General features: G+C 52.3%; 1 protein-coding gene across 3 annotated transcripts in view; it reads right to left on the minus strand.

Moving 5' to 3' along the window:
* ST3GAL1 (ST3 beta-galactoside alpha-2,3-sialyltransferase 1) overlaps nt 1–23,113 on the minus strand; it is an 89,311-nt gene that overhangs the window by 17,901 nt on the left and 48,297 nt on the right. For all 3 annotated transcript variants that reach the window (XM_059395206.1, XM_059395203.1, XM_059395205.1), the window contains exons 3-4: nt 20,327–20,381; nt 31–273 (exon numbers count right to left, since the gene is read on the minus strand). The gene's annotated coding sequence lies outside the window, so the exon portion shown is untranslated. The remainder of the gene's footprint in view (nt 1–30; nt 274–20,326; nt 20,382–23,113) is intronic.

The following is a 23,113-nucleotide window of genomic DNA, read 5'->3' on the forward strand; positions in this document are numbered from 1 at the left end:
TAAAGCTTTAATCCAACTTAGTAAAATTACCTCCTTTCACATCCACAGGGTTGAGGGGTAATTCGTCTTGGAGACAGTGCAAGGACTCTTTGGGGTGAAGACCTCGGAGGAAGGGTCACGGTGCGGGACAGATGGATGCTGTCTTTGCCACTGTGTTCCAGAAAGGGTGATGGGTGATGATGCTTAATCAGAACCGGGTCTTTCCCCTGCTGTGACCAGAGATGTGGCCATGCAGCAGCACGCCCGAGGGAGGCACTGAGGCTTGTCCGTCATCTGCACAGAAAAGGAGGAAGAAAACAGAATGAAATTCTATTACCTTGGTATATTGCCTTTCTGTCTCCCCACCTCCTCCAGGATGAACTCCGTGATCTTCTCTGGAGTCAAGCCAACGGGGCAGGTGGCTCTGGACCATTTCTTCACCCTCTTGAGCCTTGGTCTGTGCATGTGTATGATGGGATGTTAACACCCATTCTTCAAGGTTTGCTAAGGGACACAGGGGCCACCCCACCATCTTTCCCGCAACCAGAACCAGGTCCATTTAAAGCAGTCCATCAAAATCCGTGCAACGGGTCAGTGATGCACGCCCAGTGGAATGGACACAGCGGCTGCTGAGTACCCGCCAAGGATGTGCTAGTCCCTCCTTCACTCTCCTTCAGATTCTGAATTTCAGTGGGAATTGTAGGCTTCTGCCCCCTTGGCATTCAAGCTTTGCCTATTAGCCTCAGCCCTACAGAGTGGTCTTTAGCCGGCTCAGGTTCAAGTTGCAAAGGTCGTCAGTCAGCCCGGCCCTCAGCCTCCTCGTCTGTAAAATGGGAAAACAACACCTCCACTTACCAGGGGTTACAAAGATAAAGTAAAATGCTACGGGTGAGCTGCTGGGATGTACTGGGCAATTGCTAAGCTGCTTCTTTTTCAATGCACACATGAGTGAGGGTTCTTGGATGATTCACTCAAAGCCAGACACGATGGGCCACGCATGTGTCTCCTTCTTTCAGCAGTCCTCAAAGTACACTGCCAGCCAGAGAGGGGGTCCCTGTTTTGTCCTCAGAATAAACTGAGATTCAACGAGATTAAATGACTTGCCCAAGGTCCCGGGGAAAGGAGGAAGCAGCATCTGAATCCAGCTCCACAGGCCTCTGATTCCATGTGCATGGAGGGGCGGGGCACCAGGAATGGGGCGAGGGGGGTGGATCGTCTGCTCTGGAAGCAACATCCTCTCTCTCTACTGGTCTTTAGTTGGAAAACATAAAGGGGGAGTCCACTTCCACCAAAGAGAGCAAACAGGGACTCCTCAGATGTCCCTACACAAGACCCCAGAATGCATTGCCCTTGTGCTGGTCACATCTCTTCACTTGAGCGTGATGACTTTGGTCTTTGCTTGGAATGTGTCCCCTCTCCCCCAACTCAGTCTCTGTCTGGCCCGTTCATCCCCACCCTCGATGTATAAATGTCAACGAGCAGGATGCCTTTTTTTTTTTCCAAGAAAGCGACATTTGAAGGGTTATTGATTACCTTTTGGTAGAAAAGAGGGGGGTGCTCAAAAATCCGGTTAAATCCAAAAGGCCTTCCTGGAAACATCCAAGGCTTACATGCGCTAGAACTCCCTCAACTCTTCAGCTCGGTTGGCAAGGCCATTTCGACTCTCCTACTTCTCCATTCCTCAGTGTTCAAGACGACCTGACTCATATTTATAACCCAGGGGTGCCCAGAGTCATCCCTTCCAGCTACCCCTGCTCCTCTAGCAGGAAGCAGCTCCATCACTAGAGTGAGATTGACCTGGTTATCTTCCAGGCTGGCCGCTGACTGAATGTGTCTGGCAGAAGATTCCCAGCCCTCTGGGTCCTGGGATGGGCACGTGTCCTAAGTCAACTGATCACACTAAACTTCCTGACTTGTAGGGAGGGAAGAAACTTTATTTTGCTCTGGCTGTTTGATTTTTGCATATAAAAGTCAGGATCATGCTGCCCATTTTCTATTTTTATTATTATTATTATTTTTACTGTGTAATTTGTTTTTATTTAAATTCAATTAGCCAACATATAATATGTACTGGCCATTTTAATAGTTCATGTGGAAGAGGGCCAAGATAAGTGGTGCTCACTCCCTGATCTAGCCATACCTGCAGCCCACCCCACATCTCAACAGTTTAATGACATGAGATAATAAATCCCCTTTATTGCGTAAAGCAGACTACTTATATAAAACTTGAAGCAATATGACTGACCCACAGGTCACAGCTGCTCCTGCCCAGGCTGACCCCACAGTGCGGAAAGTTCAACTCACCCAGCCTGCTCTTTCTCATTCCTCAGGGATCAGCTGGTGCTGACTCCCGGAGAAAGGCCTGCTCTCTCCTGGCAGGAGAAGGGTCCTCTCCTGGCCTCCACAGTGTGGTGGCTCCATCCCACCAGTACTGTTCACTTATCTGCCTCCTCCCTGGGCTGGGAGACCCGTGAGGATAGGAGCTCACTCTCATTCATTGCTGGGGCCCTGTCACCTGGTATCCAGAGGGCATGAAGGAATCCAGAACCGAATGAAGGGAAAGGCAAGGGCCAACGATTCAGAGCAGAGATGTAAGCCTGCCCTCTCTGAACCATTTCTTCAATTGAGAAATGAGGAAATACCAATTCTGTCCACTTTTCTGGGCTTTCAACCAGGTAAACTCTGTCCAGTCATCTGATTCACTCACTACCTATTTTCTAGGGGCCTGTGATGGGTCAGCCTCTGGGACAGGTGGTTGGGACACATCATGGCCATTTTAATAGTTCATGTGGAAGAGGTGACTGCTGAACAGGGCCAAGATAAGTGGTGCTGACTCCCTGATCTAGCCATACCTGCAGCCCACCTCACATCTCAACAGTTTAATGACATGAGATAATAAATCCCCTTTATTGTCGTAGAATCATGGAAGATTCTACGTTGGGAGAAGATGCCTAGGAGTAGGCATCTTCAGAAGGATGCCTTTGGGAGAAACGAGGGCGGTACCCTTGGATCAATGGGAAGAAGAAAAATAGGTGTGTGGGGGGTGGGGCAGAGAACATGGGGCTGTGGAAGTCATTACGCAAGACCAAGTTTGCTCTGTGTGACCCAGGGACCCGAGGAAGGGTCTGAGCAGAAGAGCAACACAGTCTTCCTGCATGTGTCTCAGTAACGAGCATGGCCCCAGACGCTTTCGATGACTCTGAATCCTGAAGCCAAAGGCAGAGACAAGGTCACTCAAATAAATGACTGTTCTTGAACCACACGGACCAAATACAATTCTGAATGAGGGGTTCCTGATAATGTCCTGGCTCCTCAAGGGAGGTATTCATGGTCTGAGCTGGTGCTGGGGTGGGGTGAGAGTAGAGACAGAGGGCAAGCCTGGGCTGCAGAGACAAGGAAACCGCGACACCCCACTCCTGTCCACTCAGCACATGCTGGGGGCCGCATCTCCGAGACCAGAGCATGCCCTCGGATCCCACTGGCCGTCAGAGGCTTCTGAGCTGGAATCCATTAGTGTTTTCCAAAGCCTTGAAATAAGCTGCAGTGGAAAAGCAACAACACCCTTCCACCCTCTTTTCCGGCCCCAGGGGAGAAACGAGGAATTCACGACTTCCCTGCGCTCCAGTAACTGAGGCAGCCTGTAGCACCAGAGGCAACACCAGCCCTGGTTCCCTGAAACGGAACTGAGTCCAGGATGCCCAGTGCACGGGGAGGGGGGACAGACACGCCCCCGCAAAACAAAGCCGGGGAAGGACACGGCTCCCTGTCCCGCCAGCAGAGTGGCTGAAGTCTCGCAGCCACATCCTGGAGGACAAGCATATCCTGTTTGTCCTGCTCTGCGGATTGGGGCTTTTTACAGACAGATTTGAGGCAACCCTACCTGTGTCGTGCACATCTACCGGCAGCATTTTCCCAATATGCCCACTTGGCGTCTCCACGTGCTATCTGGTAATTCTCGCAGTATTTCTGAGGTTTTCATTACTGTATTTGTGAAGATGATCTGTGACTGGTGATGATGACAGGCTTTAAGCTCAGGGGATGGTAAACACTTTTCAGCAATAAAGTATTTTCAAAGTAAGGTACCCATCTTTGATTTTTAAAGATATAATGCTATTGCACATTTAATAGATTCCTACCATATAAACACAACTTCTGTAGGCACTGGGAAACCAGAAAATTCTTCTTACTCACTTTGTTACAATATCCACTTTATTGCAGTGGTCTGGAACTGAACCCAGCATTATCTCCAAGGTCCACCTGTCCTGGAGTGGGCACCGAGAATGCATCTGTGACCATCTACGGGGGTCGCCGGAACAATGTTAAATACACATCAGCACCCTTTCAAGAGTCCAGAAAGTCAAGGTTTCTCTAAAGAAGGTCCCTAACAAAGATAAGCCTACCTGGTCACAAGGAGATGCTGGCAATGGCCAGCCACTGACAGATGAACTGTTTCAAATGCTTGGGGAATGAGGTGAATGAACAGTATGGGTTTCTGAATGTTCACACCTGCTGAGGTGCACAATTCTCCCCAGGCTGGGATGCCCTCCTAGCTCTCTGCAGAGTCTCCTGCAGGAGGGCTGCTAGTAACATCAGCACATCCAATAAGGAGGGGCCTCAACTGTCCTCCACGTGATCTTCACATCAACTGGGCAAAATGGATAATCATGTTTACTTCCCTGACATTGGAAATGGAAGCACAGAGAAGGCAAGTGACTTGTCTCAGCTCACACAGTGAGACGGTGGCGGAGCCAGCACTTTGACCCAGCCTTCTACCTCTTCCCGGATCTTTCTGTGTAGCCACAGCCAACCCTGTAATTCATTAATACCTGGTCTCATCTTCATTGTCTCCCTGTCATTCCTTTGGGCAATCTTTCCAGTTTCTTGAGATGGACCCTACCTGTTCACATCCTCTTCTGTTGTTTGAATTAGGGTGTTGTTAATTTTGGTTACTGTATTGCTCACTTCTAGAATTTCCATCTGAGCAAAATTTTTATAAGCTCTGTTCTTTTCAGGTAAAATTCCCCACCTTGTCCCTCTTCCTGCAATTATGCACTCCAGTTATTTCAAAGACTCTGTCTGCACCTTGTGACGTCTGGGGAACATGTAGGTCTATTTCTGTTGTCTGCTTTCTCTCTTTACCTCCCTTTGGTCATTTGGTTCTGTCCCGTGGCATGACTGGCAATGGTGCATACTGTGTGCCAAAAGTCCAGAGATTCCCGAGCAGGCTGTCCTTATTCAGAGAGGAAGGTGCTTTCTCCTGGTCAGCAGGTGGAGCAGGGACATGGGACTTTGTTCCAGGTGGTGAGCAGGTGCCTTGGGGCCATGTTTCAGTTTTCACAGCGACTGGTTATTTCCGGTTTACCCCCACTTGTTTCTGGTTTACCCCCACTTACAGACTACGGCCCTTCTCAAAGGCTCTCTGGGATGTCTACCAAGGCCTGTCTTCCCTGCATGCTCTCACCTCTGTCTCCCCTGCCCCGCGAGGTTATCCAAAGCCGGGTCTAGCCTTTTAGTCGCTCAGCTGCTATTTGCAGCTTGGTCTCTCAGGCTCTGGTCCCAGGCAGCTGAACTACTGACAGATGCTTGGAAGGAAGAAAGGATGCAGAGTATTTCTTCTTTTCTCTGTCATTCCCTTTGCTCCAGGTTCTTGGTCGCTTAAGTTTAGGCTGACCCGGCGGTCCTGAGTTCTATTTTTAATTGAATTTAATTTGTTTTACTCCCAGTTTGTGAGATGGCCCAACACGGAGCTGCTGCTGCTGCTTTCCACTTGCTTCTGGAGCCTTTTCTGAGCCGGCACAGCCCTCCCGCAGGAAGGGAGCTGGAGTACCAGGCTCCCTCCCCCCACCCATCTCCTTCCTCTCTGGGATCTTCGCCTCTCACCGCCTGGCTGCTGTAGCTGTCCTCTTCATGAGCTGGGTTTCTAGCTCATTCCACTTTTTTGGTTCTTGGAGGGAGGAATGGTCTATAGGCCTCTGCCACCGCTGGACATGGAGGCAACAGGGTCTTTCCAGTGCCCGGCCTGGAGTCCTGGGTGTGGTGGGAGCTCAGAAAATCTGGAGAAGAGGGCAGGCCCAGAGAAGCCCCACAGGTGCCAAACAAATGGCCTCATAGCGGCCGAGCGAGCAGATGGAGGGAAAGAGGGTGGCAAATCCACAGGCAGAGGGTGGCAGCTGCAGCCTCGCTCCTCTGCCACGACCTCCCCGCCCCCGCCCCGGCTCCATCTGCTTTCACGCGGCGTCCACACACACCAGCTTCAGGACACACAGCGAGGATGACTTCCCAGCTCAACGCTGCTCATCGTGTGCTCAGGATCCGACATCCAGGAGTCTTCCGGTTCTTGAAAACGGGGTCCCCTCTGTCCTGGCTTTGGGTGCCCTGACTGCTGCACATGGTGGCCCAGGGTGGCATGGGATAAGAACTGACTGGAAGGGCCTTAAGCCTTCTGTCAAAGAAGAGCCATTCTTTCCTGCACAGCTACCCAGCCCCGACCTCTTCTCTGGACATGTGGCATCTGCCTAGTCCAGTTGCGTAAGGCACCTGCTATCGGGTCATGGTCAACAGCTGACGGAAGAGAAAATGGCACAGACAGACCAGGGTTTAAATCCTGATTCCGTCCATTCCCAGCTGTGGGCTCGTGGGAAAGGCACTCCGTCGCTCCGATATCAGTTTCTGAATTCAAGAAGTGGGATGAAAAGCGCCCACCCCTGAGGGTCCCGGTAGATTGAAAGGATTTGCACAGAAGCGACCAGCCAGTCTTCGGCACAGGGTTGGTTATACATGTCAATTCTCAACCCTCCCCCAGGCCCAAGCCCTCATTTGGGGCTCAGAGTGCCTACTGTGTCTGCATGGGGGGCACTGGGACGTCCCGTTTCTTGCAGCTTACAAGGGCCCTTAGGTTGGATACAGTCTGGGGGTGTGAGGACTCTTCCCTCCCTCCTCTGGGTCCTCTCTCCTACTGCAGGGCCTGAAAGTCTGCAAACCACATTTCCCAGCTTCCCCTGCCTGTAGGGCTCTGGATACTGCTGTGATTTGGCCAGTAATCGCTGGGCAGGCAAAAGACAGCGTGGAGATGCCTCAAGAAATAAAAAATAGAGCTTCCCTGTGACCCTGCCATTGCACTCCTGGGTATTTACCCCAAAGATACAGATGTCGTGAAAAGAAGGGCCATCTGTGCCCCAATGTTCATAGCAGCAATGGCCACGGTCGCCAGACTGTGGAAAGAACCAAGATGCCCTTCAACGGACGCATGGATAAGGGAGATGTGGTCCATATACACTATGCAGTATGATGCCTCCATCAGAAAGGACGAATACCCAACTTCTGTAGCAACATGGACGGGACTGGAAGAGATGATGCTGAGTGAAATAAGTCAAGCAGAGAGAGTCAATTATCATATGGTTTCACTTATTTGCGGAGCATAACAAATAGCATGGAGGACAAGGGGAGATGGAGAGGAGAAGGGAGTTGAGGGAAACTGGAAGGGGAGGTGAACCATGAGAGACTATGGACTCTGAAAAACAATCTGAGGGGTTGGAAGGGGCGGGGGGTGGGAGGTTGGGGAACCAGGTGGTGGGTATTGGAGAGGGCACGGATTGCATGGAGCACTGGGTGTGGTGAAAAAGCAACGAATACTGTTATGCCGAAAATAAATAAAAAATAAAGTATAAAAAAAAAAAAAAAGGGAGGCAGGGCCGTCCTCCCTCCCACAGCGGTGGAGGCTGCTTCGTGGTCTGAGCCCTGGACCCAGAAGCACCTGCCTCCCTCACCCCCGGGCTGGCTTCCTGTAGTTTCCTGGCCTCTGGACCTCGGCCTGGAGCCATGGGACAAGAACTCCGCTCTTGTTACCTTTCCAATAAATTTGCAAGCACCGGATCCCCGGAATCTAATCCTTTTGCTATAAGTTTCTGTTTCTGTTTCTTCATCCATAGCCTGGGGATAAATATGATACCTACTTCCCGGGGTTGGATCGAGAAAAACATGAGTCAAGGTAGGTCAGTGGCACAGAGAGGTGCATGGCACTCCCTGAGTGCTCCCTGAATTTTGTGTGTTATTAGCGCCGTGGGTTCAGTGTCCTGCACGGAGCACCAACACGCCCACCCCTATGCTTCTGTCCCATTTTTGCTAACAGATGTGGAAGCCGAGCTCAGAGAGGGGAAGTGACTCCTCCGATGACCCAGAGATAAGGCGCCAGAGTTGAGAGGGGAACCAGGCCCCAGAGTCCAAGTGCATGCCTGTTCTCAGAGATGGAACCTCTCTGGTCACACAGCTGCCCCTAGCCCGGCAGTTTCTACACTTCCCCAGGAAGGAGCTCGGAAGGTGCCTCCAACTAAGCTGAAACGGAGCAAGAACCAGCAGAGGCCGAGGTGACGAGGTCGGAGAGCTGGTCCAGCTGCTTCTGCCAGGGGTGAGGCCCTGTAGGAAATTCCAAAGTCCCTGAGCCCCTGGCAGTGTGACCCCAGGGACGAAACCTGGGCCGCCTAAGCTTCGAGTCCCTCATCTATAAATGGGGGGTAAACACCGGCCCTTGCCTCTGAAGGGGCCATAGGGCAAGAGGTGATCTTTTAACAGCAAGGAGGGGTTCTCTCTGGTGGACCCTATTCTAAGCAGGACAGTGGATCAGAGCCCGGAGCCCACAACAATCATGATGCTGGAACCGGGAATCACCTCCATCGTTTGGAGGCGGGAACAGAGGTCCCAGTGGTCAAGTTCCCTGCCCAAAACCCTCCACTGGTAAGTGATGAAGAGGGGTGGCAGGTGAGGTCAAGCCCAGTGGGGGGTGTCCAGGGGTCTGCCATGCCCTGAGCCTGGCATCTGAACCTCAAGCGAGGTGAGGGGCCCCACAGGGCAGTCCCAATGGGGTGAGCATGAGCCCTCCCTGCTTGTCTGGTTCTCTCCCAGTGCGCTCACTCCAGCTCAGCTCCACCCGCTCCAAGTTAGCCCCAAAGCTGGCAGCCGGATGCCCACAGCCCGGCCCAGACCTGGACACCCTCAATGTCTTACTCTTCCCCTGGGCCAGGAAGGAACAGCCACGCTGCAACCGGACCCTGTAGCTGGCACAAAATATCACCTGAGAGGAGCCTGGTCACACTGAGGGGATGCCTGAGAGGGGCCCCGGACATGCAGAGGTGAATAGGAATGACAGGCTCCCCGACACTGTAGAGTGGGGAGTGGCTGCTTCTCTCCTTCCAGAGTAAAAACCAGGTCTCTAATTAACGCAGCCAGCAGCTGTGCTGACCCTAAGGCCTCTCTCCTCCCTGTGCCTCCCGGGGCATGGACAGCCTCCTCCCTGGGGCAGCAACCCTCTGGTCCTACAGGGACACAGCGCCACCTCAGGACGTTAGGCCAGTCCACATCTCTGGGCCTCAGTTCGTCCTCCGTACAATGGGACAGCGAGGCCAGCCCCTGCTTACCCCAGACTCTATTCAGAGAAAAAAACGAATGCATACAATGTGGTTAGCGCTGATGGTCAGTTTCCAAACGGACTACAACAGGCAGCCCCCACATTATAAAAGCGTTATCTAGCATATGGAATATATAACATGTTTCGGGATCAATGCGAAGGGTTTATGGATCTAGGAAAGTGTCTAGAGTGATCCTGACCTTCAGTCAAAGATAGCTGACATCAACACGGATGCTGGGGGAATTTCACCTTGCCCTGGTGTCACCGTACATTTGAGGAACTAAAATGCAGGTGTGTCCACTGGGGGGGGGAGAGGGTGGGGTGCAGCAGGAAGGCGCAGCCTGTGCAAAGCGAAGCGCTCACCACACACGGTTACCGCGCCCCAGACAGACACGTCACTCTGATCCGTGCCCTGCCACTCCCCCCGCAGATCCTCTCTCTCCCCGTGGTTCTCTCACCCAACCATTGCAGGGCACAGCCAGGCAGCAGCCGCTCTGTCCAGTGCTGGGCCCTCCTGAAACCTAACCTTACAGAGTGGGGCCGAGGCTGAGGTTATTAAGGAATCACGCGAAGACTTGAGAAAGGCTGTGATGGATCAGTTCTATGCGTCGACTCATCAAGGCCATGGTGCCCTGTTGTTTGGTCCAACACTAGTTTAGGTGTGGCTGTGAAGGCATTTAATAGATCTGGTGGCCACTTATAATCAGCTGACTTTAAGTGAAAGAGATGATCTGCCAAAATGTGAGTGGGCCCCATCTAATCAGTTGACGGCGTAAGGGCAAAAACCAAGGCTTCCCGGAGAAAGAATTTTCTCTCAAAACTGTAACAGAGAGGGGTGCCTGGGTGACTCAGTGGGTTAAGCCGCTGCCTTTGGCTCAGGTCATGGTCTCAGGGTCCTGGGATCGAGTCCCGCATCGGGCTCTCTGCTCAGTGGGGAGCCTGCTTCCTCCTCTCTCTCTCTCTGCCTGCCTCTCTGCCTGCTTGTGATTTCTCTCTGTCAAATAAATAAATAAAATCTTTAAAAAAAAAAAAAACTGTAACAGAGAAATCAAATCCTGCCTGAGTCTACAGCCTGCTGTCCTGCCCTATGGATTTTGAAGTTGCCCGTTCCACAAAACATAAGCCAGTTCCTGAAACATGTGTATACCTGTACTCTATGGGAACTTTTCCCCTAGAGAATCCTGACTGGTACAACCATCTTCAGCATTACAGAGAAGTGGGCATCAAGTGCAGCTAGCAGGTATCCCTAGGAAGTGGTAATGGCCTGAGGCCTGCATGGCAGACGGGTAACTAGGCAGAGAAGACAAGAGCCTCTGGGCTGGGGAAGCTTCAGGGGCAAGAGGTCTGCAGGAAACAGCAGGTGAGTCTGAAGGAACTGGAAGAGAGACCAAGCCAAGCAGAACGCCCGAGAGAGCGATGCAAGATGGAGCCGGCAGGCGAGCTGGGGCCACATCCTGGGAGCCTCAGGCAGCCCCAGCGGGGTTTGACACAGTGATGTTTCCAGATTAGGCTCAGGGAGGTCGAGGCTTGCCCAAGCCACACTGGTAGGACGCAAAGTCAGGCCTGAGGAGATGGCACCTCCCCGCGCCATCCCTGCTTCCCTGCCTGTCGGGGCTGCTGGGTGGGTGCACCCAAGTCTTCCGGGGGGCTAGGCGGGGAGCTGGGCATCTGGTATTCCCTCCGCCTGTCCCACCTTGCTCCGTGCCCAGGGGCTGGCCTTGGGGCCTGCACAGGCTCCCACTCTGCCAGGCTTCCTGTGGGTCTGGCCTGTGGGAACGCAGGTGGGAGGCTGGAGAGAAAGGGGGCAGACGCTGGGGGCTCTGGCCGCTCCCCGCCTCCACTGGCTCTGTCTCGGGGTCTCAGCAACATCTCTGATCTCATCCTCTTGCCTCCTTAGCCCTCGAGCTCAAAACATTCCACAGTCTCCATCCCTAGGGATGGTCCGGTCCCTGTGGCTTCTCTGCCCAACTACATCCCTTTCACAAGCTGCCACCAGCGCCCCCCCCCCCCCCCAAACACCATGTGCGTCCTGCTGGGCAGCACCGGTGGCCCCAGGGTCCTGCCCCGCACCTCGAGGAACGGCCCTGGGGCGGCCTCAGAGGATTCTGGCGAAGAGTTGGTTTGGGCCAGCTGGACGCCCAGAGCCCTGGCTCCTCTCCCGCCTTGGGTAGCTGATCATTCTGGAAACTTCCCAGCCCCGCTGCCCAGGAACTCACCCATCAGGAGGTCTCCCACTGAAATGGCCCGTGCCAGCCCCAGAGCCAGAGGCTCCTCCTGGGCTCCCTTCAGGCTCCAGGCTCCCCACATTCCAGCTCCCACTAGGGGGCGCTCTATGGGCCGGGCCCCAGGCCCCCTGGTGAAAACTGGAGCCACCTCCCGAGGCCCCGCCCCCCACAGGAAGCAGCAGCTGGTGTGGGCAAGCCACAGGGCCAGGCCCCTACAGCCCACGGCTGCCCCCAGTGCTGGCTGCCGCCTGACCCCCAGCCACCGTGCAGCCCCTCCCTGTCACTGACTCACCCGCCTCTGCCATTCGCCGGCCCTCTGACTCCTGCTCGGCTTCAGTATGGAGCTGTCAGAGAGAATCCTCATGGTTCTGTCCGCGGACAAAAGCCCACAGAACATCTCTAACACTGGCGGGGTCTCCTCCTTATCTCGATAATGGCTTGGCAGCCTCAACTGCCTCCCCATCTTCCCCACACGCAGTCTGCCCATCTGGCAGTTCAGTATCTGGCACCTTTTTGTGCTGGGTTCCTGGAAGGGGCCCAGAGGATCTTTGGGACAGGTACCCGTCCCTCTGCTGTGCAGTGGGGAGGTCTTTGGGCTCTGAGACGACACAACTTCTTAGGCACTAGCCAGGGCGTGAGAGAGGCGGTCGCAGGTCTTATGGGGAAGGTGGTACCGATCAGTCCCATTTTATAGATGGGAAAGCTGAGGCTCACGGTCTCAGGATACTTTCTCAGGGTCACAGGGCTAGGAAGGCTGGGCTGATTCCCGAGTCTGCTCTTCAGTGCTGCTCTGGCTGGCCCCTCATCTAGGCATCTCTTACCTGGCCCTTACCTCTCACCTGTGGGGACACCTGTACTGCCCTGCACACCCCAGTGATGTGTCTCTCCTCGCCTCGAAGGAAGCCAGACTGGGCCAGCTCCAGGATCCAGCACATGACAGTTCACACACGGACCTGCCTTCTCCCAAGTCACATGCACCTCCAAGGCGTGAACACTGGCTAAGAGCCCCAGCAACTTAGAAGGAAGATGGAAGGCTCCGTGGAGGAGGTGTTTGTGGAGACTAAGTGGGGTGGAGAGGGTAGAGTAGAGCAGAGAGCTCCGTAAAATGCAGGGTCGTGGTGGCTGATGGGGACGCCTGGCACAGCTAGGGAAATCAGGGTGCCCTGAGTGGGGGGGGCCAGCTCTCGGAGTCTTTAGGAACATGGGCTTTGGGCTAAAGGCACTGGGGAGCCACTGCTAATGGTCTGTGAGCAGCACATAGTAGTGTTGCAACCAGCATCAAGAAGCCAGACTGGGGTGCACATGCGGCCCCTGAAGCCTGAGACCAGCCCTGTCTCCATCCTCGTGCCTTGGGAAGCCCATCTCCATCGGGATCAGTTTCCCCACTCCTTCCTGTGCTGACTTGACCATCTGTCTGCCCAGGTCCCCCACACCCAGGCGGCACTGACAGCTGGAGAGAGCCCCTTTCTTGGGCTCGACAGTCCTCCTCTCCTTACCCGGGTACTTCATGCTCGCTGGAAGGGAAAACAGAGATTCCCCGCAGCACAAAGTGTGAGCGAGGTTCAGAGCGGGCGCTTTGGGGAAGCACGTCTGAGAAACGTGATTAAGCAGGATTAGGGTCATATGAGAAGCAGTGGATATATTTTCATATTTTGAGCCGCACAAAAGGAATTTAAATCCGCAAATCTTCTTATGTGTGTAGATTGAGCTGTGCTAAATTCAGAGTCTGAAGACATCCACACAATATGCGAGGCAGGTAATGTGGTCAGGGGTCAGGACCGCATCTGCACAGACTGACCCCACCTCTGCCCGCAGGAAAAAGGGGGGGGTTCCCCTGATTTGGGTGGTGCTGAAGTCATGGCAAAGGAAAGACTATTTTGCCTGCTGAGGGACCCCACGAAGACTTCCTTGTCTTTGTGTGTCCTGGGCCAATGCAGGGAGCACACGGGCTCCGTGTGTGGGAGGGACACTGAGATAAGCCACTGCTCCCTCTAGATAGACAGCACGGGCTGGGATGAGGAACCAGATCCCGAGAAAGGGCATCCCACATGCTTCCTTCTGCTCCTTTCTTTGGACTTCTGGGGTCCTGCCCCTTCACACCTTCTCCTTCCCTGCCTTAGTGAGTGACCAACAGCATCTTTCACCAGGAAGATACTGGCGGGTGGTCAGGGTGTGAGTGTCTGTCTGTCTGTCTGTGTGTGTCTGTGTCTGTGTGTGTGTGTGCACCAGAGCTACATATCAAACATTGCTATGTTCTGCCAAGAAAAGGAATAATCAAAAACCTAGAACAGGGGCGCTGGGTGGCTCAGTGGGTTAGGCCTCTGCCTTTGGCTCAGGTCATGATCTCAGGGTCCTGGGATCGAGCCCCGCATCAGGCTGTCTGCTCAGCAGGAAGCCTGCTTCCCCCTCTCTCTTTGCCTACCTCTCTGTCTACTTGTGATCTTTCTCTATGACAAATAAATAAAATCTTTAAAAAAAAAAAAAAAAGAAAGAAAAAAAAACAAAAACCTAGAACAGTGACCATCGGGCTGAGCTTGCTTCCTCTTCGCTGCGTGTTGGTTTGTTAGAATTTCAACTGCACTTCTTTAAGACTTCAGCAAAGTTGCTCTGATCTCAGGGTGAGCTACTTCCAGAGGAAGCTACATCAGGATGTGTCAGGGTATCGCCACGAACATCTGTTTCCATGAGCACTCGGGGGCCCCGGGGCTGGTGGCCACGTTACCGGGGATGTGGCGATAAGGACACGTAGAGTGGCAGCTGTGACATAGTGGACATTTGAACTTTAAATACCAAGAATTGGGAGGACTCACGGAGTGTTTGCTCTGGGTGAGGCTTCTCTTTGCTGCCCTGAGTCGCTCTCCGGAAACTGTGGGACACTTGCTCCTGCCTTGGCCAGGCCATTTCCTGTTGGCAGTGCTGTTAAACCACTCAGCGGTCTTGGGAGAAGGGCCCATCTTCCTGCCTTGGTGAGCCTTTCCCCTGCCAGGGGCACTAACCTTCAGGGGCACCTCACTTGCCTGTCAACGCTAGTCCTGTGGCCTGCTAGCTACGTGCCCCAGCATCGAGGGACCCAAGCCAGCAGCTTTTGCTTGGAGGGACTGACTCCATAGACCCCCGGCTCACAGAACGGTACACCTCAACTAAATCTGGACTTCACTCTGCCTGGAACAACAGTGGAATCGATCATTGGTTTGGAGCATGTTATCTCTTTAATGGCTTATTAAGAGACATTATCCTATAGACTGCTGCCTTGTGAAATATTACTATTATAAATTATCATTCCTGCAGTGAACCTGTGTTCAATTATTGCCAAAGACCAGCTCAGTCTCTCAGCATAATTTGCCTCAAGTAAAATATTCTGGCTAATGCAGATAATAAGCACACTGTCTTCAGACTCAACTTGTATTTACGAGGTTCACAGCTCTGCCTGGATGCAAATTTTCTCCGTGTGACAGGTAGACATAGAGAGATGAGGGCCTCCCGATAAGCCATGACCTGGGGCCGGCCCCCAAAACCTTCACTCCTTCCTGTTTCCAGAGCTCTGAATTTGCGAGTGTTGGCTGAGTTGTCATCTTCCCCCAGATTTAGAAGGGGTAACTCAGAGCCCTAGCTCCGGGCATGAGATCTCCGCCACAACCTGCTCTTCACAACAGCCCTTGCCTGCATCCCAGAGCCTCACGGCACCTGCCAGGATCCGTGACACACCAACAGGCTAGCTTCTCAGTCAGCAAGAGGGGAGCAGGATGAACTCAGTCAGGACCGTAGCTTTCCAGCCCCTCCATGGTCCTCTCCAAGCATGCCTCCCACTACCCAAAAGTCTCCAGCGGTTCCCTTCATGCCGGAAATGAAATCCAAGGCTCTACCCAGCCCTGCAAGATCCTTCTAGACCTGGTCCTTGGCTACTTTGACTCCACTCTCCATGCCTTTTCTTTGGTCATGCTACTCACCAGCCACGTGCCCTCCACAAGACGACAAGCACAGGACCTGTGGGCAGGCTGGAGACTAGCCATCACTTAGGATGCTGGGTCCCAAGTCAACTCCTCGGAGAGACTATCTCTGCACTGTCTGCACCCTGAATCATGATGTTTGTCACACTCTGCATTTCACCCAGCTGTTTTCCAACATGATATACTTAGGAACAGCTGAGAAGATTCTCCATACAACTAGGTTCCTTGAACGCAGACTCTGTTCCCCACCGTGTTCCTGGAATAGCGATCTTATATAATCTTGAATAATCATCTGAAAGGTAGGTACTATCCCATTTCACAGGTAACAAAACTGAGGCTAAAAGACATTGAGCAATTGCAAATTTACCTCATCTCACGATTAGTAGGTGACAGACCTAGGCTTCAAATCCTGGCATTTTCAATACCACCCTATTGTCAAGAGTGCTACTCTACGTGTCTCTGGCACTCCCAGGTGTCTTACTGGGCAGGCTAAGCATGCAAGGCCCCACCAGTCCTTTATCTGGATCATTCTTCATCATTGTGCCTGCAGCAAATGACTGTAAAACATGAGGTAATGTCTTTCTGGGACCAAAAGATGGCTCACTTATTGTCTGCTACAAAATGCTGTATTTTATCATCAGGATAATGCCCTTGCTGATGGAGCGATTTTTCTGGCCCACAGGTCCCCCAGCAGGTGAACTGTGTGTCTCAAGTGCCACCTGCCCAGGAACGCTTCCCTGGATTCCTCCCCTTCCTCCCCCACCTAATCCTTGTGAGATGAGAATGTACTGGAAGGAAGGAAGCAAAAGAGAATTTGATGTGATTGAAGAAAGCCAAGCCAATGCATTTGGGGCAGACACTACAGAAGACAGATTAACACAGAGAGAAGAACGTCTCTGAATGTTTATGTTTTTGTGACCTTGATAATCAGCTCAGCCATGAACTCTCTGGAGTTTGACCAAACCAGGAAGGTGGACAGGCAGAGCCTGACTTGCCACTGAGAGCATAGGCTGTGTCTCATTTAGTTCAAGTTCCCTGGTACTGTACCCACATGGGGGCCTGCTTAATGGGTAGATAGACAGAGGGATGCACCAATGATGCTGACTCACGATGGGCTTGCTGGTCGACCCCCACGCTGCCTGCCCCTCGGGGAGATTGCAGGAAGGCCTGGGCTGTCTTATGTATGGGAGCTTTTTGGAGCATTCCTTCTGGGAAACTTTCAAGGGGTTCACAGGCCAGTAACCAGGCAGAACAGCTTTCTGATTATTCTTTTTTCCAGCTGAATGAGATTCAGTTAATGGAACACTTAATAAGTCCTTCTGGGCCCCAAGCAAAGAGAGACATTCCTCTGCTCCTGGAAATGAATTTCTGGTGCCACAGCCACAGAGCCCAGATCAGGGAGAGGTGACGGCTGCTTGAATTTCTTAACTGAATGCCTGAGGCAGGACCTCCAAGGTCATGCCCCTGGCATTGGGCATCCCTCTGCTGAGAGCCCCAGGCCTACATTATCAAAGGGGAGCTGCTGGAAGGCTCTATCTCAACGTCTGGCTGCCGCCTACCTCAGAGGCAAAGGCTTGCGGTGTTTCAGGATCACATAGGAACATAGGGAGGACCACGTCTCTCTGCTTCCTTTTTCAGGTGGGGAAACTAAGGCTCAGGGAGGGGACGTGACTTGCCCAAAACTGTGTATGAGTTCTGTGTTGGCTCTAAGACTAGAACCAGGAGTCCCTAACTCTCCAAATGTGTTCCTTCCAGCACACCTGCTCCATGAGCTGTTCCAGCAGGTGCCAGACAGGGGTCAGTATCCTCACAGATCGCAGCAGAAGTAACCCCTAGGCAGGATGAGTCGGCCCGAGATCACAGCCCACTAATGGCCCTGGCGGGACACCCGTGTGCCTGCCTTGGCCCTTGCCTAGCCCCACCCCCACCCCAGGCTCTGCCTGATGGGACTTCCCTCTCCTGAGATCAGATTGGGGTCTGTGGTACAGCCCCAGCACAATTTCTTGCTCTATGTCTGTTGTTTTGAAATCCAGGCTCCTGTCCGGCTTAGAAAAATAAGCCTGAAGTAGTGGAACAGAGTCTGGCTCAAACATGTGGTTTGAGAAAAAATACAAAGCAAGGAACAATTGGAGGTATGGAACTATTTCAAATGTCACCCAAGAGTGGACAGTGCAATGATTAAGGAACAAGACAAGTAGTTTCCTATTAGATACACACCTTCCTTCTGCCCCGTTCAGTTCCGTTCGATTTTTCTCACTACACAGCAACCACCCGCCTCACCCCTGCAGACACGTGGAGGGAGGCAGATGGAGAAGATAATCGAGGCTTTGTTGGTCCCAGGGCCTTTGCACATGCTGTTCTCTCCTGCATAGAATGTTCTTACCCTAGAATCCACGCCATTTGCTCCCTGGCTATATTTATGCTTCTGCCCAAAAACGCTCCTTGGAGGGACCTTCCCTGATCAACCTAAAATAGCATACCTGTTACTGTCCCCAGGTTCGACTACACTTCCCATCACAGACTTAATCACAAGATGACACTTCATTGTATACAGAATTCCTTCTTTCTGGCTTTGTCTCCCTGCACCAGGAGGGCAGAAATGTCACCTATGACCCTGCCTGCTGCGTCTCCCATGCAGGGGACAACAGTGGGCTCCTACAATATGTGCGAGCCAGCGGTAGGGTGAAAGTGCTCAGAGCTCAGAAAGCAGAGATTCCTGTGGGTTTGTGCATAGGGAGAGGTGGAAGGAGGTGGTCCTTGATCATTGTGGGGTCTCGGGGTCCTCATACGGGAAATGGGATGGCGACGCTGAGAACCTCAAGGCAGCCCCGCCCACGGATGGCCCAGGGCAGCGTGCAGCTCGGGGCAGGGGCCCTCTCAACACTGACCCTTGTCTTGGGGGCCTCTTTGTCTCCAACTAGGCAGAGCTCGGCCTACAGACTTCCGTTGGCTTTTGAAAAAAACAACAAAACCAAAAATACCATAAAACCACACTGTGCCTCTGTGCATCTGTCGAGAGGTGCGGCATGCAGGCATGCGTCCTGCCCCGGGGAGTTGGTCCTCTGTGGCCGAGGCAGGATGTGGGGCATACGGCGTGGGACGGGGACACCAGGCTCTGCTCGGTGGGGCACACGGGCCTGGTTCCCAGACAGTCTGGAGCCTTGCAGTGACTTCCAGAGAAGGGGGGAATGTCATCCATGGGGATGGAGGGGCTCAGTGTCCCACAGGTGTGTGTGTGTGGCTCCGGGTCTGTCCCGACCAGGGTACCCACGGAGGATGGGGGTGTTTTATCAAACACCACCCCCTTCTCAGTTCCCTGTCCTGATGGCTTTTCTTTGTCAACTCAGGAACAGGAGCATCTGTGTGAGTATCATCAAAACCTCACTGCCGCTCTGGCTGGGAAACCACAGCCAAGCATCCCCACTGTACAGAAGGACAAACTGAGGCCCAGCAATGGGAACACACTTAGCAAAAAAAAAAAAAAAAACCCCCCAAAAAAAAAAAAAAAAAAAAAAAAAAAAAAAAAAAAAAAAAAAAAAAAAAAAAAAAAAAAAAAAAAAAAAAAAAAAAATTAGAGAAATAAAAATATGCATGCATGCAATAAAATAAAATAATAATACAAAATAAAATAGAAAATATTTTTTTTTCTTTTTTAAATTCACACAGTGTCACGTGGTAGAGCCATGCCTAGAACCAGCTCTCCAGACTACAGGACGAGGACATTTTTTTAGCTAGTGGATTTCAAATTTTCTTGAAACTCGAGTCTTCCCCAAGCAGAAACTTGTTACTTCAACCGCTTTTCCCGGCAAGGTGGTGGGGGAGATCCCCGAGGCCGGGCCTTTGGGTCTCACCACCCCGGAAGCTAGTTTGCAAAGCCAAGTCACTCCCACTCCGCCCCCGCCCCGAAGTGCTCTCTGAGAGCTCCAGAGGCCTAATCAGGCAGTTAATCTGCGGTCACGTTACTGAATGGGGCTTGTTCGTTCTCAAAGCGTTTTCACAAACAGGTTCTAGGAAAACTTGTGAAAACAACCGAGTGGGTTTCAAGGTTGAGGAAGTGGGGATTGGCACTCTCAGGACGGGAGGGAGGGGGCAGGAGAAGCAGGGGGACCAGGAGAAAACGGGGCCGGTCCGAGCCATGAGCCACAGTGAGGTTGCAGAAGAGGCTGCGGGGGTGGGTTAGCCCCCGGCAGGCCACCAAGGGCATGTGTGGAGGAGGGCGCTGGGGGCCCGGGCTGGCGTCAGGCCCACGTTGGACTCCACCTCCGCCACCTTCCCTCCCCTCTTCCCACTGAGAAGTCAAGCGTCCTACTTTCTGAATCACAAAGACACGTCCACTGTCAAAATAATCTGTCCGTATGGTCTGCCTGTACGACAGGAGACAGGCTTTATAATCAGGCACAGAATGCATTTCTCGTGCCGTACGTGTTGGCGACCTGTTGATGTGTTTGAATGTGGCAAAAAGGGAAGGCACTTGGTTAAGCAGAACTTTCTGAAGATGAGAGGAATGTCCCATCCCCTGAACACTGCCCCACCGCCTGGGGTTAGAAAGGACCGCCTTCGAAAAATCCTGGATGTCTGGAGAGCCTACTGGGTCCTGGATACCGCAGGAGGCATAGCGAGAGATACAAAACCCAGGTCACAGGTCTCCCCCACTTGTCTGGTGGGGGGACAACCATTTCAACACAGTTCAAGGCAGAGAGAGCAGGCAGTTAAGAGCACAGATTCTGAAGTCAAGTCACAGAGAGCAGGGTTTGAATCCCAGCTTTGCCACTTACCAGCTGTGCCACCTCGGGGGAATTCCTTAACCTCTCTGAGACCCCGTTTCTTTATCTGAAAAATAGGAAAAAAAGAATACTCAGACTTATGACAGCGGGAAGGCATGAAGATCTCCCTAGAGAGCGCCAGCCATGTACACATGAAGTACTCTTATGAGGGCAGAGCCCTGTCTGACCCTGCTGAGGGGAGAGAACAATAGTCACCTTCAGAGTGCTGGGTCAGAGTCAGAGGAGCGAGTGGCAAGGCTCTGTGCTCCAAACCCTGAAGTGAAAGCCTCGGACCTCCTGATCTCTGAGACCACTTCCTGCCCGAGACCCATACCGGGGGTGGGGGTGCGCTCTTTCCGGGATCCCTCATGCGCCTGGCAGGATTAGCCACTCTACCCCCACAGCCTTTCATGGCAGCCCAAGGCAGTTCCAGCCTCCTGTCAGACCGGGGAGGAAACTGAGGCTCACGCAGAGTGTCCTGGTTGGGCCTCAGGAGCAGCGAGCAGCAGAGCGCCGGGGCTGGAAGCCATTCTGCCCCAACGGCAGAGGACAGAGGACTTTTCAGGTACACTTGCAACAGGGCTAGTGGTGAGTCCCATATCACACAGAGGTGGGGCAAGAGTCTGATTCTAGAACATTCTAACTGGCAGGAATCAGACAGCTGGGCATTTTGCGAAGGGAGAGTTTACGTGAATCTGAGAATTAGGGAAGTGTTGTTATTGCTTTACCTTTTTTTCCCCTAGATGCTGGGGGGGGGCTTTCTAAACAGTAATAAGGATGGATGAAAATGCCCCCCGTCCGCCCGTGGCATGAATAACAACCCCCAGCTTGTAGAGCTTCAGTCGCTTGCTGTCTTGGCTCTTATCACCTGTGAGGCATGCAAAATGCTTTCCCCCTGGGAGTGGGGATGCAGAGAAGTTTCTGTAGCATTCCAATTTTAGCATGTGTGCTGCCAAGGCAGAAAGAAAAGAAATTTCTGAATAGTCAAGACCACCTGGGCTTCTTTCCCTCCCTCTCACCTGAGTGTACCTGCGCCCGAGGACCCGAGCTTGCTGACCTCTGCACGTCAATAATGGATGACCCAGAGGCCCATGGGTGCTAATATTACATAGAGGCCACCCCAGCCAGCAGGAGGGACGCAGTGCTCAGGACGGTATGGCCTGCCTCCGAATCTCCATGGGAACAACATAAAAGGAGAAATTTTTGAGAAGTATAAAGTAGTTTAATTAATTAAAGTAATAACTTCCAGAATAAGCAGCATGGGTTGCAGGCACCCTCTCTCCCACTGCCTGCATGGGAGCATGAAGGGCGACATAGTCCTGTGTTACTAACATGGGCTGAGCCTCAAGGCCATCGCAGCCATGGCTGGGAAACCACCAGCATGTCACTCCTGGCTGTGCATCTTCTGTGTGCCTCAGTCTCGTCATCTGTAAGGTGGGGAGGATGATAATGCCTAGTTCCCAGGTTGCTGAGGCAATTAAAGTCAACATATGTGAAGTGTTTAAGGAATGCCTGGCAGATAGTAAGCGCTCTCTAAGGGCTAAGCAACTATCGTCACCATCACTACCACCACCACCATCTCCATCATCATCTTCATCTTCATCACCATCACCATCATCATCATTTCCATCATCATCATCATCATCACTGTCTTCATCATCATCATCATCATCCTCACCAACACCATCATCCTCACTGTCTCTATCAACATCATCACCGTATTGTCACCATAAGCACCATACCACCATCACTATCATCATATCATCACCACCATCATCATCACCACCACCATCAGCATCATTGTCGTCATCATCTCCATCACCATCATCATCACCATCATCTCCATCACCATCATCATCCTCATCATCCTCACCATCAACACCATCATCACTGCCATCACCGTCATTACCATCACCATCATCCTCACCATCTCAACCAACATTATCATATCCATACCATACCATACCATATCATCACCATCATCACCAAACACCATCACTATCATCATATCACCAACATCATCATATCGTCACCATCATCACCATCACCATCGTCATCATCTACTCCAGCCCAGATATGACACATCTTATGGAAAGTATCATTTTGGTCCCATTGCCCAGATGAGGAACTTGAGCCTGTGAGAGCCCAAATGCACTGAATTATTCATCGTGCCAATAATTAACTAGCAGTGAGCTGGGAGGAGGCCCAGAATGTGTATATGGTGCCACCACTCCGGACACTGTTGACCTGAGATGAACCACATCAGGCGGTGACTACGAAAGGCAGGCTGTCCCTATGTCCCCAATCTTTTTCTCCTTAGCTGGTGGATCCCTTTGCTAAACAAACACCCTCAGGCACATCCCTTCCTAAGCAAGGCCAGATGTGATTGAGAAAAAGAAACAAACATGGAGTTTGGAGGGTCACCACCGAATCCCACCACTGGCTCTGAGCCTGATTGTTCTGAGTGGCCATTTGAGCTGAACACCCAGACTCATGAGCAAGACCCAGAACCTTTCCCAGACACAAGGCAGTAGGAGTGAGTTCTCCTGATACCCACCCACACCCAGCCGTGTCAGGTGGGGTCATCACGGTGCTTTACTGGTGGAGACAGTACATGTGGGAGGGGGTTTGGAGAATCACTTCCACTTCGGACTTCCATATAGCATCTTTGTAAAAAGATCTCTTGGAGTCGATTTTGGTTCTCAATATTGCCCAATTACCTTGGCATCAGCATGTAAGGCCCTGAGCAAGTGAAATCTGCTGAGATTTTGCTGGCACAATTTTTGGCCTTTTTCTTTT

The sequence above is a fragment of the Mustela nigripes genome, chromosome 3, assembly GCF_022355385.1.
Source record: "Mustela nigripes isolate SB6536 chromosome 3, MUSNIG.SB6536, whole genome shotgun sequence".
In the NCBI taxonomy this organism is placed as follows: Eukaryota; Metazoa; Chordata; class Mammalia; order Carnivora; family Mustelidae; genus Mustela; species Mustela nigripes.